Here is a 16,665-nt window from a genome sequence, read left to right on the forward strand (position 1 = left end):
ACACCGAAACTTTTGTTACATATAATTCTTATTATTTTTTTAATAATGCACACATTAATACACACAATAATGTACCTATATTTTTTAACAGTACAATTTATTATAAGGATATATTTGTAAATTAATTATAAAATCCCTTCCCTCCCCTCGTGAACCAAACACAACTTTAGTTAAAATGTCTTCCCTCCCCTCCTCTTTCACCATTTTGAACCAAACACATAATAAATAAAATTCATTACCTCCCTTCACCTCCCCTCTATTAAAAACCCTCCCCTCCCCTCCCCTCTATTTGAACCAAACAGACCCTAAGTGTAATAGTGTCATTCTGTTACAGCGGATAATCATGATCCGATTTTGATCTGTAAGAGCATCCAAGGCTAGTGTGGAACCAATTCAAGCCCGGACAGCCTGGGCACGAGCCCGAGCTTGACCCAATAGCGACGGTTAGAACGTCGCTATACATGAGGCAATGGCAACAGGGAATGTCGCTACCTCTTTTCCCTTGCTGCAGCGTCAGTTTGTGGTCCGTGAGGGGTATTACGAGAAATAAGTTTGAGAGAGGGGTATTACAAGAAATAAGAGAGACCTAGGGGTATATTTTGGGAAAAAAGTCTGAGTTGGGTCTAATTTTGTATACCAAGAAAGAAGAGACTCTCCATTCCAGAGTGAGAAAAAGGGGTTTTGTTCACAAGCGGCGGTTCTCACCTTAATTTCTTGTTTTTCCTTTCTTGAGATCGAAACCAAACGCATCACATGTCATAATCACAAAAACCCTCTTTTCCTTTTTCCATGGATTCGTATCAGCAACAACCTCACGGTGGTTACATGAGGCCACCACAACCACCACCACCACCTCCTCCGCCACACACGGCTGATCCTCATCAACACCAACCTCAACACCATCAGTATCATCAGATTCCGCCACCGCCTCCTCCACAAGGCCCCTGGTTTACACCTCAATTTCAGTACCAAACTCCCTCACCTCCGCAGCAGTGGCCACCACCTGCGGCACCTCCTCCGGCAAACTCTTATTCATATCATCCCAACCAGTTTCCTCATCCTCCACCTCCTCCTCAACATCATACTCGCCCTCCTCCTCCTCATCCACCTCAGTTCAAGCCTCACTCTCACATTCCCCAGCCTTATCCTCAGGTGAAATATCTTTCTTACCCTTGCTTCTTCCTAATTAGGGTTTGTTTTGGTTTACACTTTTTCATTTTTGATTCTTGTGATCTAATTCATTGTTTGAATTATTTTATAGGAATGGAACAACAACCCTGGTTGGCCTCAAAATCAAGTGTATCCAGGTTGGTTTTAATATGCTTTTGTAATGAACCTAGTTTTTAATACCAAAGTTAGGAGGATTTGGAAGTTATAATCAACTTTTAGAGGGAAGCATTTTAAGAGCAAATGGAAAAAGAAAACAATGAAATTGCATGCATTATTGTTTTGAGGTGTTGGAAATCATGTGTGTATGAGAAAGACGAGGTAGGAAATCATGATCAAACTAATATGCCATTTTCAACTTAAACTTGTAACTTTGTTTTGCTATGAGGGCAATAGCAGCCGCCACCGCCATTCAGTTTCTACTAGCTGATGTAGTGGCAATAGTAGAAAGAAAGAGAATTTCAGGGGTTTTAAATTGATAAATCTGAAGAATCTGAATGTGTGTCAGATAGGACCTATTTTTAAGATAGAACAACTGAAGAGTCAATAATGAGTATTACTCCTGTAATACGTGAATCTATTACTCCTGTAATACGTGAATCTTTCAATGTGTAAACTATGCTCTGCTTCCATTCCATTTGTTATTTGTATACAGCGTGCCTGTTTTTTCATGTATAATTGACTTATTTTAACAGCTATGTGGCGTCTGATATTTTCCCACAACGCTATATGCTATTTCACATAGCGCATTTTTCTGTTCCCCTATTTTCTGAAATCTATTATTGGGAACACTTGTTTCTAACATGTATTATTAATAATTGGCTTAGCATATTGTCATTGAATGATTGGAGTGATATAACTGTGCAGCGTATTGTTTTGGTTTGCCACATGTGTCTCTTTATACTTTTAAAATTCTATTTGGTCACTTGGAAACTTGGCCCCCCCTCCCCACCAAATGTTTTATATGATTTCTTAATGTAGTGAGTATTGTTTTTTGTTTGCCATAATGACACGATGGTAGCCCATAATAATGAAGAGGATTGGGCTGCCAAGGCCAGAGCGTGGGCTGATGCTAAGACAGCAATGGAAAATCAGCATCCACAACCACATTATTCGCCTGCTGGAAGATTGCCAGAGCAAACCCATTATCATGATCCGTATCAGCAATCTGTAGACCCACGTTATTCTGATGCTCAAAACCAGTCCCATCCACCATCAGGCTATCAACAATTTTCCTTTGTAGATGCATCTATGCAGCAAAATTCAGGACATTCCCAGGAGGCTCCATCTGTCAACTTAGAGGCAGCTTATACTTCAGATGGACATTCATACAGTGCCAGGGACGGGACCAGCGTCGGAGATCCAACTGCTTCGTTTGAACAAGCAAATGTGCCTACAAATCCATCAGTTCATCCGCAGGAGGTACCTTCTAGTTATAGTTCTGTTGCAGGTAATTATTTATTTAATATATTGAAATTGCAAGTGAAGCTCTGTGGAAATCAATCATAGAAAATATTCTAAAATTTTCTGTATTGTAGTATTTGTGATGTGACTCCATTGAAGTTTGGTTCTAATTTCTAAAAGAGATCATGGTAGTTGGATTAGTTTAATTTTGCCATCAGAATTGCATGCTGAATTGCCAGAACTGTGCTGGAATAGTAGTAGGAATCTTGATTTTGTTGTGTTTCCAACAATAAAGATCTTAATAGTGGGGTGTGATGAATCGTGTTAGTGTTGGGTCGATGTGGCTGGAATGTCATTGTTTGGGAGGTCTTCAAAGTTGACTTAAAAAAAATATTACTTCAAATGCTGTCACTTGGCTTGAGGTTCACATGGATATAGAGTTATAGACACAATAGAAAAACGATTGGGAGTTTGGGACAACTGCTTTGGAGAGAGAAACCAATGGGTTGGCCGATAAAATTTAAGGTTCTAATAATTAATGTTGAACACAATAAAAATATTAGAAACCCCCAATTATACATGTACATATAAAGTAAACAAATTATGACTCTGTTTGGCAATACCATATTTTGAGCTTCTAGCTTATAAGCTCATATAACCTAAAAGACTTGTTTGGTTACATTTTTTTTATTGAACTTATAGCTTATTTTTACTAGCTTATAACTTATTTCAATGAGCTAATTGAATTAGCTTACAACTTATCGTTTTTCTCTCTCAATTTTACCTCTGTCATCTTACTTGAAAAAAATGAAATATTAATTAAACATATTTATTTTATGTCATTTCGTATTTATTAACTAGTTCAACCACTAATTTTACCAAACACTACAAATTCAATCAGGTAAGCTAGCTTATAAGCTATTCACTATAAACTAGCTCAAGCTTCCACTATTTTTTATCAAACATAGCCTATTTTATTTCTTTACATAAGTGTACAATTTTATTATGTTTAAAATATATGTTATTTTTAATAATTGATTATTATTCTTATGGCTCATGAATTGTTTTGATTCAGGACTGACAAAATAGATCTTCCAATTTTCTATTTGATTTATGGTTTGATAACACCACCAGAGAGATCTCTTCACGTTACTTCACATTATTTGTGCTTACTATCGTTTTAAAGATATGCATATGCTATCAGACTAACACTGGCTTTTGCAAAATCATGGTGGCTTTCTGTGATTTCGGCAAATCCACTGTGTACCAAACACGGACTTAAAATTCTTTTTGGCTGTTCATAAATATCGTTGTCGATCTTGAAAGTTTCTTTTCTAACTTTGTACCGTAGGTATTTGGCGGAAAAAACCCTTTACCTCCTTACCCGACAGAGAACAACCACATTATCTCCATTAAATAAAAAAGTGATCGTGGATCATAGAAATCACGTGTATTGCACACACTCCTAATAGCTTAAGCTTTTGTGGTAGCTCCGTAGCCGATTCTTGACGTGATATCAGAACGTCTATGATCATGTGATCTAGAGATTGATCCTTGCTGCTCCCATTCTTTCTGTAAAATAATTTCAGTACATTGTCCACACTTTTGCATGAAGAGGCCTGTTAGAGATATATTATATAACCATTTAATGTGTATTCACCTAATAGCTTAAAAGCTTCTGGAATAGTTGGTTCATGACAAGAAATATTTTCATGTAATGCGCTCACTTCAGCATGAAGGTTTCTGCTTTTCAACATCTGTATAAGAGCGTTTTCCTTTTCAAAATCATTCTTGTTTCGTATGGGGTCATGGCCATACTTGAAATGTTGTCATCCACTAGCCGACAACACTTCGTTGTTGAGATTGAGAAAATTCCTTTAGTTGTAATTTGCTATAAAAGTCAAGGTCTACCTGAATTCTCTGTCAATCAAATTTGCCATTAAAGTATCTGTATCCGGAACTCTGGATTCTGGAAGTGAGATTGAAAAACTAAAACGCATTCATATCTTACTCATGTTGGTCTGGGTCTGTTGACACACCTTTGTAACACAAAACAAGCAGATCTGAAGTTGTTTTGACAGAGTCTACTTTTTTTGTTTAGCAATATTGAGAACCATATTTAAAACCGCATGATTCCTGTCAATAAAATTGTTTCTAATTGTATCTATGTGCTAGTTGAGCTGAGACACGAGTGGCTCAAATTTAAGGATGGTTGCGTGTTTTTTGCTACCTTTCAAGTGCTTTAAAATAACAAGGCAATATCCCTAATAATTGAAGTCCTAATGAATGGTCATGCTATATAATAATATAGTAAAATTCTTTATTCACTTCAATGTGCACTGGTACTAAGCTAGTTTTCAAACAAATTGTTTATAAGGGTGTGCCACACTATTTGTTTATGTCAACCATCTTATTGTTTCCTGTACATTGCTTATTGTAATATGATATAGAGATTGTGTGAGCCAATATATTTCTTAGCACCACACGGCCTTACTGCAAAAATTAATTCATCTTTATGCATTTGCTGAAGACTTGGCTAGGGAAGAATCCCGTGTCTGACCATCCTGCTGCTTTAATTTGTATCTTACAAGTAGTAGACATGTGTTAAATATTTTCTTTCTAAAGATGAATTATAAAACTACTAGTTGTCTGTTGTCAGAATTATAAGTGAGTAAGTGAGAGAAGGTTTATAAAGATAACTAAGCTAATTGAACATAAGCATGCCGTTGGAGAGCATAATTCTAGGACTTGGAGGCTATATTTTGAACTTCAGTGATTCCTGTTGTCACTCATTTATTTTTCCATGCTTATTATGAATATTGACTTACAGGTAAAGAGGCTGCTGATCAGGTTCAACAATCATATGCAATGTTTCCTTTGCCAAGTTCCTCATCTCAAGAACAATACCATGCGCAACCATCAATGCATGCACCATCCTTTGCATCTCACAGCCATTCTGACTCGTCTATCACTGTTGCTGATCAACCTTTAGATTTTGCACCGAGGTTTAGTCGTGATGGTGACCTGCAAATGCAATCAACTTATAATCATCATGATTCCGGTTCTTCAATGAATAACTGGGGTGCTCCAGTGGCACCTGGTGTTGGTTATCCACCAATACCTCCAAGTCTTCCCTCAGGGCCACAGGTTATAAATTTTGGCACATTGTTTTTTCTAGTCAACTAATATGATTCTTTGAACACACCTGACACTTGGTTAATCTAACAGCACAATCCTTCTATTACAACTCCTGGTCATGTAGCAGCACCGTATGGAAGGTTTCCTGGACCTGGTCACCCTCCAACAATTCCACCAAATGGTGCACCCTATTCCCTTGGTACAGTAGCTACGATTCATCCTACTGCAGCTTTCTCTGCTGATGCATATGGCGTTTCTGGTGTTCCTGAACGTCCTAAGAAGGTATTTACTTTCTGAAGGTTAGTGCTTTGATAGATATGATTCATCCAACCTCATTTTGAAATTATTTTTCAGGCACCAGTCCCTAACTGGCTTAGAGAGGAAATAAAGAAAACAGTCATTGCCGCTCCTTCAGCAGATCATCCAAAAGGTGAACAAACACTTGTGCGTGATGGCATTGATAAATCATATGTGAAGGCTGATGATGAGACAGACAGTAAAAGTATTGATTCGTCTAGATCAGCTGAGGATGAAGAGGACGAAGAGGTTTGCTTGTTTACTATTTCTTCCCATAAAATTAAACTCTCTCTCTCTCTCTCTACACACACACACATATACATGCTTCATTTGTTATTGAATGTCCTTCATGCACTTCCAGATTTGATATGACATATAATGTATGATCAGGTTGAAGTTGATAGAACTGCAGCAATCAATCAAGAAATAAGAAAAATTCTTACTGATGTTCTTTTGAAGGTAAGCATTGTTTGAAACATGAACTGTTGTCTTATTTAACATCTTTTTTTTTTTTTGTGGAAAAAAAATGTTAAATAAGACGCAACAATTCATGATTTACATCTGTATACTGCTGTGGCAGAAAAAGATATATTACAGTTCTAATTTTATAGCCTCTTCCTTAGGTTACTGATGAATTATTTGATGAAATTGCAACCAAAGTTCTTAGTGAAGACGATCTTCCTGCTGAAGGTAATTTTCCGATCCTTCTAATTTTCTCTATCTTCCTTACGCACAAATGATTAAATGCCAGCTATGCAGCATTAGGTATTGGAAGCTCTAACAGTTATTTTTTTCCCCAGTGGGTCATAATGTTAACACTTCAAACCATAAGGCATCAACCTCTCCACCCTATGCTCCGGTTGCTAAGGCAACTGCTAAAGTTTTAGTTCCAGTTAAAGCAAAGGAAATAGAGAATGATGGTGCCGGTGAAAAATCTAATTCAAGCTCTCCTGGAGATGTTTTAGGTCTTGGAAATTATGGTTCTGATGCCGATGATGAAATTGAGAGTTCCACTGTGCCTGCTCCTGCAAAAGATGATGCGTATATGGAGAATAATATAGGTAAAACCAACTCATTGCTATCCAGAAATAGCAATGGTGATGCAATTGATCAATTACATGATGCTAAGATGACCGAAGAATCTGATCATTCAGATTCTTCCAAGATAGTTTATAAAGATGCTAGGGATAATGGGCTTGATGCAATTGAAAGAAGCCACACAAGATTTAATGGTTATAGCTCGAAAGACATGTCAGGGGTGGCAAGATCTGAATTGCCCGGAAAGAATGGTGTGGAGAAAGCCACAGATGATCATCTAGGAAATGAAAGCAGAAGAAAATCAGAAAAAAATGACCGACATGACAAGAGTTCTTCCGAGAAGGATTTTAAGGAGGCAAAAAGTAGTCACAAGTCCAGGACAGATGAAAAAGGTGACGAGAGCAAACGAAGAAAGGATGAAAGAAATCAGAAAAAGGAACAAACAGATTACATCAGTGAGTCAAATGAAAGATCGAAAGAGCACAATGTAAGGCATGGGGAGAAGTCAAAGGAATCAGAATCAAGGAAAAGGTCCTCCCATGTTGATGTCAAGGATGATAGGAAGGGAGGAGAAAAATCTCACAGAGGTCGTACAACTGAAGATACTAGCCGGAAAAAGGAGCATTCAAAGGATAAGGGGGAGCATAAATCTAGGCGAAGAGAAGCTGGTGACCATGACAGGCACAAAAGAAGGCGTTCTTCGTCAGTAAGCAGTAGAGGTAGACCCAGCAAGGATCATAGTCATGCCGATGATTCAAGTGGTGAAGGCTCAGATGGCTCGAAAAGGTTCAGAACAGATTCCATTTTCCCTTCATTTTTCATGGTTGTCATATAGTGCCTAATTTCATTTTTGTACTGCAGGAAGTCGCGTTCAAGAAAACGTGACTTGTCACCATCTCCGGTCAGGTCTAAAAGAAGGTATTATTTATAAACAGACTCCTTACCTTTTTTTCAGGTTTACAATATGAATGTTTTGAGTATTTCATAGCATCTGCAGATGCTGAGATAAGCTGTTTGTGTTTATGGGCTATAGTTTGATAGTGTATCATTTTATATTTTCTTGATTATTAATAGCTTTTTGGTAAAGTAAATATCTTTTATTAGTCAAATTGCCATTCTTTACTTTTTTTCTTGTGTGTCTGTGTTTAAGCTTCTAAGTTACTCGCCCGCGTTTCTGCAATTTTCATTATTGATTTCAGCCCTCAGTCAGTCTTTTTGCAACTTGAAGGTCAGGGTCTTGATTGCCTCCCTCATTTCTTTTGACTGAAGCACTATCTTGCTATCTCAAGACCAGAAATATATATGTATTCCTGCATTTTTTTCGACTTCTTCAGCCCTCTAACATCTTTTATGCGTTTAATTGTTTATCATTTACTTGTTTGGGTGATCAGAAATATTTAGTTGAATATCAATATTTTTGCTATTTTATGATAGTTATCTAAATATGTATATTAGGTATTTTCAGACACATATATATGATCAGTTTAACCCTGCTGGGAAAGCTTCATTATATACCTCTTTATTGTAGTGCAACCTGAGAGATTACAGTTTCAAACGTAGCAAGTTTGAATGAAGATTATTGATATTCAAATTTTTCCTGTATTTACCTTCATTCTGTGAAAACATATGTCGCATATGATTTTTGGCAGTTGGAGGATCCAGATGCTGATCTTTTTTATACCACAGACTAAATTCATTTGGGCCTTTCTGTAGTTGGACTTGAAGTCCTATTATTGTATTGCTTTTTAAATGGAATGCTTTTCTTGTTATACAAGTTGTTATGTTCGTAATAATTCAACATGTTCATGCATCATATACTCTGCTGTGTGCAATCTCTCGATTACTCAGCGGCCATGATATTAGAGAAAGGCAAGAAACTTAAAAATTTTGTGCACAAATATGTGGCATTTGTTTATTTTGGTTTGTCAGGGTTTCTGTACCATGATTGTAATCAGGATAGAGAATAACAATGTTGGTACTTTTGTAGTTCTTATGAGGTCTTAAGATCTGATGAAACTTTGATAGAATCTTCTTACCATGTTCATTAGAAGCAGATTAGATTTGTCATGGTAATAGGCTGCTTCCACTTGGAGTGTTGTTGACACTATACCAGGTTGAGCTGTTTTTTTTATAAACTTTGTTTACTTTAAACTCACCAAGTCAGTACGGTGGTTTCATTTTTAGACAAGTTTCGCGGTCTCCTCATAGCAAGCGTACTCAGCGCAGGCATTCTCCCTATTCTTCTCTTGATAATTCCAGGTTTGTTGCCATTAAGTTACTCATGTTTAAGGTTTATATTTTTGAGACAAACTTCCATCATCATAGCATATAAGCTTCTCAGGTGAATTTGTCCGGTTTCCCATTTACATTAAGTGGTGCCCTGTTTATTTACTGTGTTTCCTTTTTATGCAGGGGAAGAAGGTCAAGATCCAGATCACCTGGTCGGCGGCGTAGGTGAATGGCGAGGACAGCTGTTGATGTTCTACCAGGTTCTTACAAGAGAACATAGATTTAGAAGATGGGATAAGATTGCGATGTGTGGTCTTTGAAAAGAACTATCATTGAGGATCTATTAAGTGATGACTAGTAGGTTCAACATAAAGATACAGTTGCTTTTCTGATCTGTTACTGTTCTTTGGGAAGAACTGGTACAAAACTGGTAGAGTTGGATGTGTATGTATTATGTCTTAATTTGTTGTAAAGAAACTTGAAAAATCTAAGCTTAATCTTTGATGGAATTATGTATTTAAATTCCATCAATATTATAGTTCCTAGTGACAAATTCAATATCATAATCCAAATTTTGCCTATTGTATTAGCGGAACGATTCCAATAACTTATTTCATTAAATTGGTTTGCTGCCCATTTCTCATACTTTCCCCCTCTTTCTGCTGCTTGACTGATACTCAATCCAATTCGCAAATAGTGAATAGATGAGTTGAGTAGTGGATCATGGCTCTCTCTCTCTCTCTCTGAGGGTAAGGGGGAATACAAGGGGAACGGTGATTTGGGTACACATTAATGTTAAAGTGGCATGCTCATTTTTCAAATTGCAGGGTATGACGAAGCTTATGATTTTCGTCTGAGCACATTCCGAGGACGAGGATTTGAGTAGCAACGACTTCTTTTACATATTTTTATATTTGTGTGAAACTGGACTGGCCTTGGATTTGTGTGCCAACTTGTTTTGATATAAAAAGCTGAATTATCTTCATTTGGATTTCTATGTATATAATCCCATCAATAGATGCCATACGAACATGATCCAAATTTTGCTGAAATGTGTTCTTAAATCATTTTCTTCTCCGTGTTTTCCCCTTCCTTCAGGCCTCGGATTGGATAGCAGTATTGGTACTGTCACACTGTTCATAAGTATGCAGTGAATTATGCAGTACGCAATGTTGTTGAGGGAATCCATAACTATTTTTCAGCACAAATAAGGAATTAAGGATTGAAAATTTGGTGGATATTCATGCTTGTCACACATCCATGTATATTTTTTTTTTGAAGAAATCCTTGTCTACAAAATCAAGTAGTTAATGATCAAATTGTTAAGAACAATTTTGATCAAATTTTACTTATCTTATGTTCTGAGTTAACACAAAAATAATAATAAAAATTCAGCATGGCTCCTTTGTTTCTAGGTTGCAAATATGCATGGGTCCTTTGTTTATCCCCATTATTTATTTCCTCTATGTATGCATTGGGATTGACCACGTTAACTTAGATTTGACTCTTTGAAGCTTGTTTATACTTTTTTATTTGTACTTTTTTTTAAGGGTCATGTTAACATGTGCCCTAAGGGCACATGATAAGATACCTAAATATAGAAATTTAGCATTTAATGATACAAAATATTAAATGTTAAAAGAGTTGATTACACAATTTTTCAGAGTATATTTCCACATTTATCTCATTAAAATGTGTCTCAAGGGCACAAGTTAACATTTTGCTTTTTTTAATATAGTAGTAGTATTGCAGCTATACTATAAAGAAAATAGAGCCAGCTTTGACTTTTGACTACTAGCTTATAATGTCTTGTATCTGAAATTCAATTTTTTTCTCTATATATTCAATTCAACTCTTTCAAGTTTCAACTTCCGTGAAAACATTGGAGGAAGATGAAGCTAAAGTTAACGTGCTTGTGACGTCAAACCTCACATGTCTTAGTAGTGGCCTAGTGGCTTTGTTTGTTAATATTGCATTTCTTTCTTTCAGTTAAAGTATCACTTCTTTTCTGTTCTCATTTAATAACTCATCAAGAGTTGACAAAAACAAGAGGTAACACAATTTTCTCACTAATACAATTACAAACAAACCATGAAGGTTTGTTTCATTTCCCTTTTCTCTTATTTCCATTCTTCATTGTCTTTCAAAAAACCTTGTTTTCCATCATAACATGTTATCTTTCTTGCATTTGATTAACAGGTATTTCATGTGGAGCTTTGGTCGATTTGGCTATCTGGGTTTGTTTTGATACTACTCTCTCTATATGCAACACAAAGATTACCTTCACTCAACAATGATGACTACAGAATTTTCAAGCTCAAGAAAATTGATGTTTTGTATTCAAGAAATCTTAGCATTACCATATTCACATCTCCTAAGCCTTTTATGGACTCTATTGGGACCAGACAATCACATGCTGTTCGGTCTTGGCTGGCTCTGTCTCCATTTGTTAATGTTGTTTTGTATAGCCAACACCCTTCTGTTGCCTCCTTTGCAAATGCTTTTGATTCCGGCCGAGTTTTAGTTGATACTGACATCGATTTCAGGTAAGCAAACTGCCTTGATGTATGTTATTCATGAATTTGTAGTAGCGGTAGTGGTTGTGTTTATGCTGCGAACCTTGTTTTTGCGGTAAAATACAGACAAATGTGACCAATGCTACCGTAATTGCATTTTTTATACTGTCGCAGAGAATTCTAAAACCTTGATATTGCAGCTGCAATTGTGCTGCGGACCACAATTTAGAACTATGATAGAAATTGCTAGTCTAGTGGTGGTACGATTGCTCTTCTTTTTATATGTGATTGACAAATTTAGATTTTGAATGCACAAAATAGTACTAAATAAAAATTGGTTAAGATGGATCCTTTTATGTTATGCAAGACAAAGAACATCATAACATTCTATGTTTTTTTTGTTTATAACCAGCTTCCTTGGCAGTCCTTTTTTCCATTCCATGATTGCGAAATCACGTTCATTCCCATCAGAAATATTTGTTATCGTTGATCCTGAAACAGTTATTCTTTCTGGATTCATCTCCACCCTAAATCATGTCTATGAACTCGACCGCGATTGGCTTCTCTTTGCTTCACCTCAAAATGTATCTCACTTGGATAATACAAAAAATGTGAAGATTCAAGAGGTATGAAAAATCTTCCAAAGGTCTCAGAGAATGTACAAAATGCTAACATTTACACACTCAACAAACTCTATATTGAATTGTTCCATATTCTTCTGCTGCAGAAAGTACTACAACAGAATTTGCAGCGGAATTATTGTTATAATGCAGAAAGAATGCTCCTGGCATGGAATAACAAGGATATGCCTCTACATAATGGAGTTCTTCCTCCTTTCGTCTATGGTAAAGGTACTGTTGATACGGTTTAGGGTTAATGTTGTTATCTGGACAGTAGTATTTAAAAACAAGTCGTACACTGTAAATTCTAAGCTTGAAATAATAGAAATGAACTACAACCGCTCTGTGGCCGGAGACATAGGCACAATTAGGCGAACTTCGTTATTAAACATCATGTGTTCATTGTTTGCTCTTTTCATATGTTTATTCTTTTGAACCGGGGTTGCTGTTCTAACAGGTACACACAACAATTGGATAATTCACGAAGCTATTTCATCTGAGTTTAGGTTTGTGTTTGATGCTAGTTGGACCATCACAAGTTTTCGTATGAATAATGCTACATTTGAGAATTCATCTGCCTTAGATATTGAAAATAGAAATTGGGAATACATCGGAAACTCACATTTAGGAGCAAACTATGGCTCATTCTTCTATAGTGAAGCTAATTACTCAAACCTACCAAAACTTTTGATATGTAAAAACAAGTACATTATGGTTGACACCAAGAAAAACATCGTGTATCCAATTCGACACCGAGGTGGAGTGAACCTGTTGAAGGAAAATACAAAGCATTGTATTGATAATCAGAAATCAGTTACTGAAATGTTGGATTGTTCTGTCAAGGATCAGATGAAAATTCCAGAATCTTTGGAGCTTCCATTTTCCTTAGAATCACTTCTGTCTATCACTGCTGATAGAAATAAAACAATTGTTCTTACAGTTTCTGGTTATAGTTACAAGGATATGCTCATGAGTTGGGTTTGCAGATTAAGGAAATTGTCCATAGAAAATTTTATTGTATATGCACTCGATCAGGAAACGTATCAATTCTCCATCTTGCAGGTATATTCTGTCTTAATTTCTCTGCAAAAATAATATTTCTTAAAGTACTCGGTTAATTCACAGCTAGCGTGCACGCCAATCTGTCCGCTTTTCCCAATAAAAATAATGAAATATACAAAATATAAGCTCAAAATATTAATTACAAAATAAATACAGGCGATGTACTATTCTTATTTACATCATATGATACAGCTATCTTATCAATTCTTCTCACACTTTTTGCTATGGCAGGGAATTCCAGTTTTCAAAGGTCCAATAGCTCCAAGTAATATTAGTTTTGATAACTGCCACTTTGGAACAAAGTGCTTCCAAAGAGTTACAAAAGTGAAGTCAAGAATTGTTTTGAAGATACTCAAACTAGGTTACAATGTACTACTTAGTGATGTTGATACATATTGGTTCAGAAACCCTATTCCATTGCTTCACTCCTTTGGCCCGATGGTTCTTGTAGCACAGTCTGATGAATACCAAGAACAAGGTGCTTATTCCCCCATCTCTCTCCCATTATGAAATATATATTCTATCTTCATTTAGTTTGCATGTGTACAAAACTGCTCAATTGAACACTTATTTATAAGCTAGTATTTCTATAACCAAAGAGAGAAAGTGGTTTGCTGGTTTTAATAAGCTATATTGAAGAGTTTCTTAAAATAAGCCGAAAACAACATATGAACACGCAATAACTATTTGAAACACTTATGCAAGTGTTTACCAATTGTCATAGCAGTAAAAGCTCTTTCAAGCACACCCTTTGGCGATTTTTCTGTTCTTTTAGTCCCTCTTTTACAAAGATTTTATTTTCAATTGTTTCATTTGTGCAGGACCAATAAACTTACCAAGACGTTTGAACTCTGGCTTCTATTATGCTCATTCGGATTATCAAACAATTGCAGCCATAGAGAAAGTAGTGAAGCATGCAGAAACTTCAGGCTTATCTGAGCAACCAAGCTTCTATGACATATTATGCGGAGAAGGAGGAACCTACCGTGTCGGCAATAGCAAATGTGTGGAACCGGAAACAAACGTGACAGTACATTTCTTAGACAGAAACCTTTTTCCAAACGGTGCATACCAAAACCTGTGGCAAGAAAAAAATGTCAAAGCAGCATGTTTAAACAATGGATGTTATATTATTCACAACAATTGGATTAGTGGAAGGCTAAAGAAACTTACGCGCCAAGTTTCGTCAGGTTTATGGGAGTATGATCCTAGTACAAGAATGTGTCTGCAAAGCTAGCATAGTATCGAACCACAGGATCTGGATTTCCTGCAGCCAGAAAAGCACGCATTTTTACGCAGTAAATGATCTCGGGCGTTAATCTGAGATTAAACGGTTTAGATTACAGTATATCAAAATCAGTTTTAAACAACCTCAACCGTTAATTTGATATCCAACGGTTATGGTCATAAACTGCTTGGCGCAGTTACTGTACTATATCCTAATCTCAAACCATGGAGATAATAACAAGGAATAGTTTATTCCTTCTTATCCATTCTAGGAAGTTTTTGTTCGTATCTCGTAAGACTATAAGCAAAAGCCAATCCTTTCCCTTTGTCTTCACTTGTACCAACCCTTGAAAACATCACCAAACCATTTGAGAAAATATTAAATTAAAAATCAGCCGGCCGTAGTAAACTAAGAAGAAGTCTTTAAATGCTATTCACATTGTTAGCATTACATTCTCTACCTAACATCACATTGTGAAAGTATATGATGAAACAATTAGATTGCATAACTTTGAATTTTATGCTATGCTGAAGCGCGTGGCTCACTCGTTAGGACTCAAAGATCACACTGATAACAAAAGCTCCAGAATCAAGAAGAAAGGAAACAAAGGACACAAGGATCATCATCAATTCAGTTCAAAATCAAAGGATTTTGTTGTTAGAATAGCTCGCGGAGCTGGACAACAAGATGTTTATAACCACGCGGTTCCTGTTTACATGTTGATGACAAAGTATCCAGGTATGTGTGTAGCTAGTCCAGATGTTTTCAAATCTCCTCACCAATCTGTGTTATGGAAAGAAGACCTTTTGCTTCCTGGTCATAAGTATATCTTAATATCTTTCAAAGATGTCGATAAGCTCAAAAGAAAGCATCAAAAGAAAGATCAAACCAAAGAGACTAATGAGCTGGTGGAGAGAGAGAAACTTGATACAAAATCTAAGTCTCCTAGAGGAGACAAACACAAAGAGGTAGATGGTGTTGTAGAGGGTTTGAAAGTGAGAACAAAGATGAATGAACCTATGATGGTGGATGGAGAAGTTTTAGAGGACTCTTTTATGTATGCAAAGAAATTTTATAATCCTAAGGAGAAGCCAAACAAACCTTTAAGAAAAAGAGGATTGAGACCAAAGAAAACTTTTGTACCACCTTTTCCAAAGACAAGACAATTTAGAAGTTTGGGTTGGAAACCTAGTCTTCCAACTGTGAAGGAAGTCTCACAATGATTTTGTATATTGGTTTTTTGTTATACTTTTTTCCATAACTCTTTGTTTTGTGTCGGTGTCGTGTATATTGGTTTATTGTTATACTTTTTTCCATAACTCTTTGTTTTTTGTCAGTGTCGTGTTGGTGTCTGACACTGGACATGCCTTCAATCAGAAGTGTCAGAGCTACATAGACTATGTGTGTCACTTCTTTGTGGATTGAATAGATAGATAGTGTTACTTTACATCTTGTTAATAAAATCTACATTTTCCACCCCCCCGTTTTTTTTTTTTCCTGTAATACAGATCTTATTCATACACATGGAACTTTTGTATATATTAGAGAGAAGAAAAAGGGGTAGGTTAAGGTGAATTTGGCTCCTCCAAAGTGAATAGTTGGTAAAGTGAAATAATAGGTGGTTGATGTTTCAATCATCCATGATTTGTTATGTACATGCATATAATACAAAACATTGATTTTTCATCCATCGATGATATAATCTTATTTTTAAGGAGCTGAATCCGATTAAAGAATGTTTCAAATTGAATATAAAAATAAGTTCCATTGTTTAAGTTTCACAAACCAAATGTTCACTGCAAACGTAAGTTAATCCGGTTGATTAGAATTCAACTCAGATCCCATAGAGATTTGCGTACGAATTCCGCCACCAACGTGAATAGCTCTCGGGACCCAACTCACCTAAATTATTTTATATAAAATTAAAAAGACCCCAAAGGTTCACCATGTTAAATAAAATAATCTG

The 16,665-nt window shown here is 36.2% G+C and overlaps 1 pseudogene; it reads left to right on the forward strand.

The window, feature by feature from the left end:
• The first annotated feature begins 610 nt into the window (after window positions 1-610).
• LOC123922917 lies at window positions 611-16,157 on the forward strand (annotated as a pseudogene).
• Window positions 16,158-16,665: the final 508 nt, after the last annotated feature.

This window comes from Trifolium pratense, linkage group LG4, assembly GCF_020283565.1.
Source record: "Trifolium pratense cultivar HEN17-A07 linkage group LG4, ARS_RC_1.1, whole genome shotgun sequence".
NCBI lineage: Eukaryota > Viridiplantae > Streptophyta > Magnoliopsida > Fabales > Fabaceae > Trifolium > Trifolium pratense.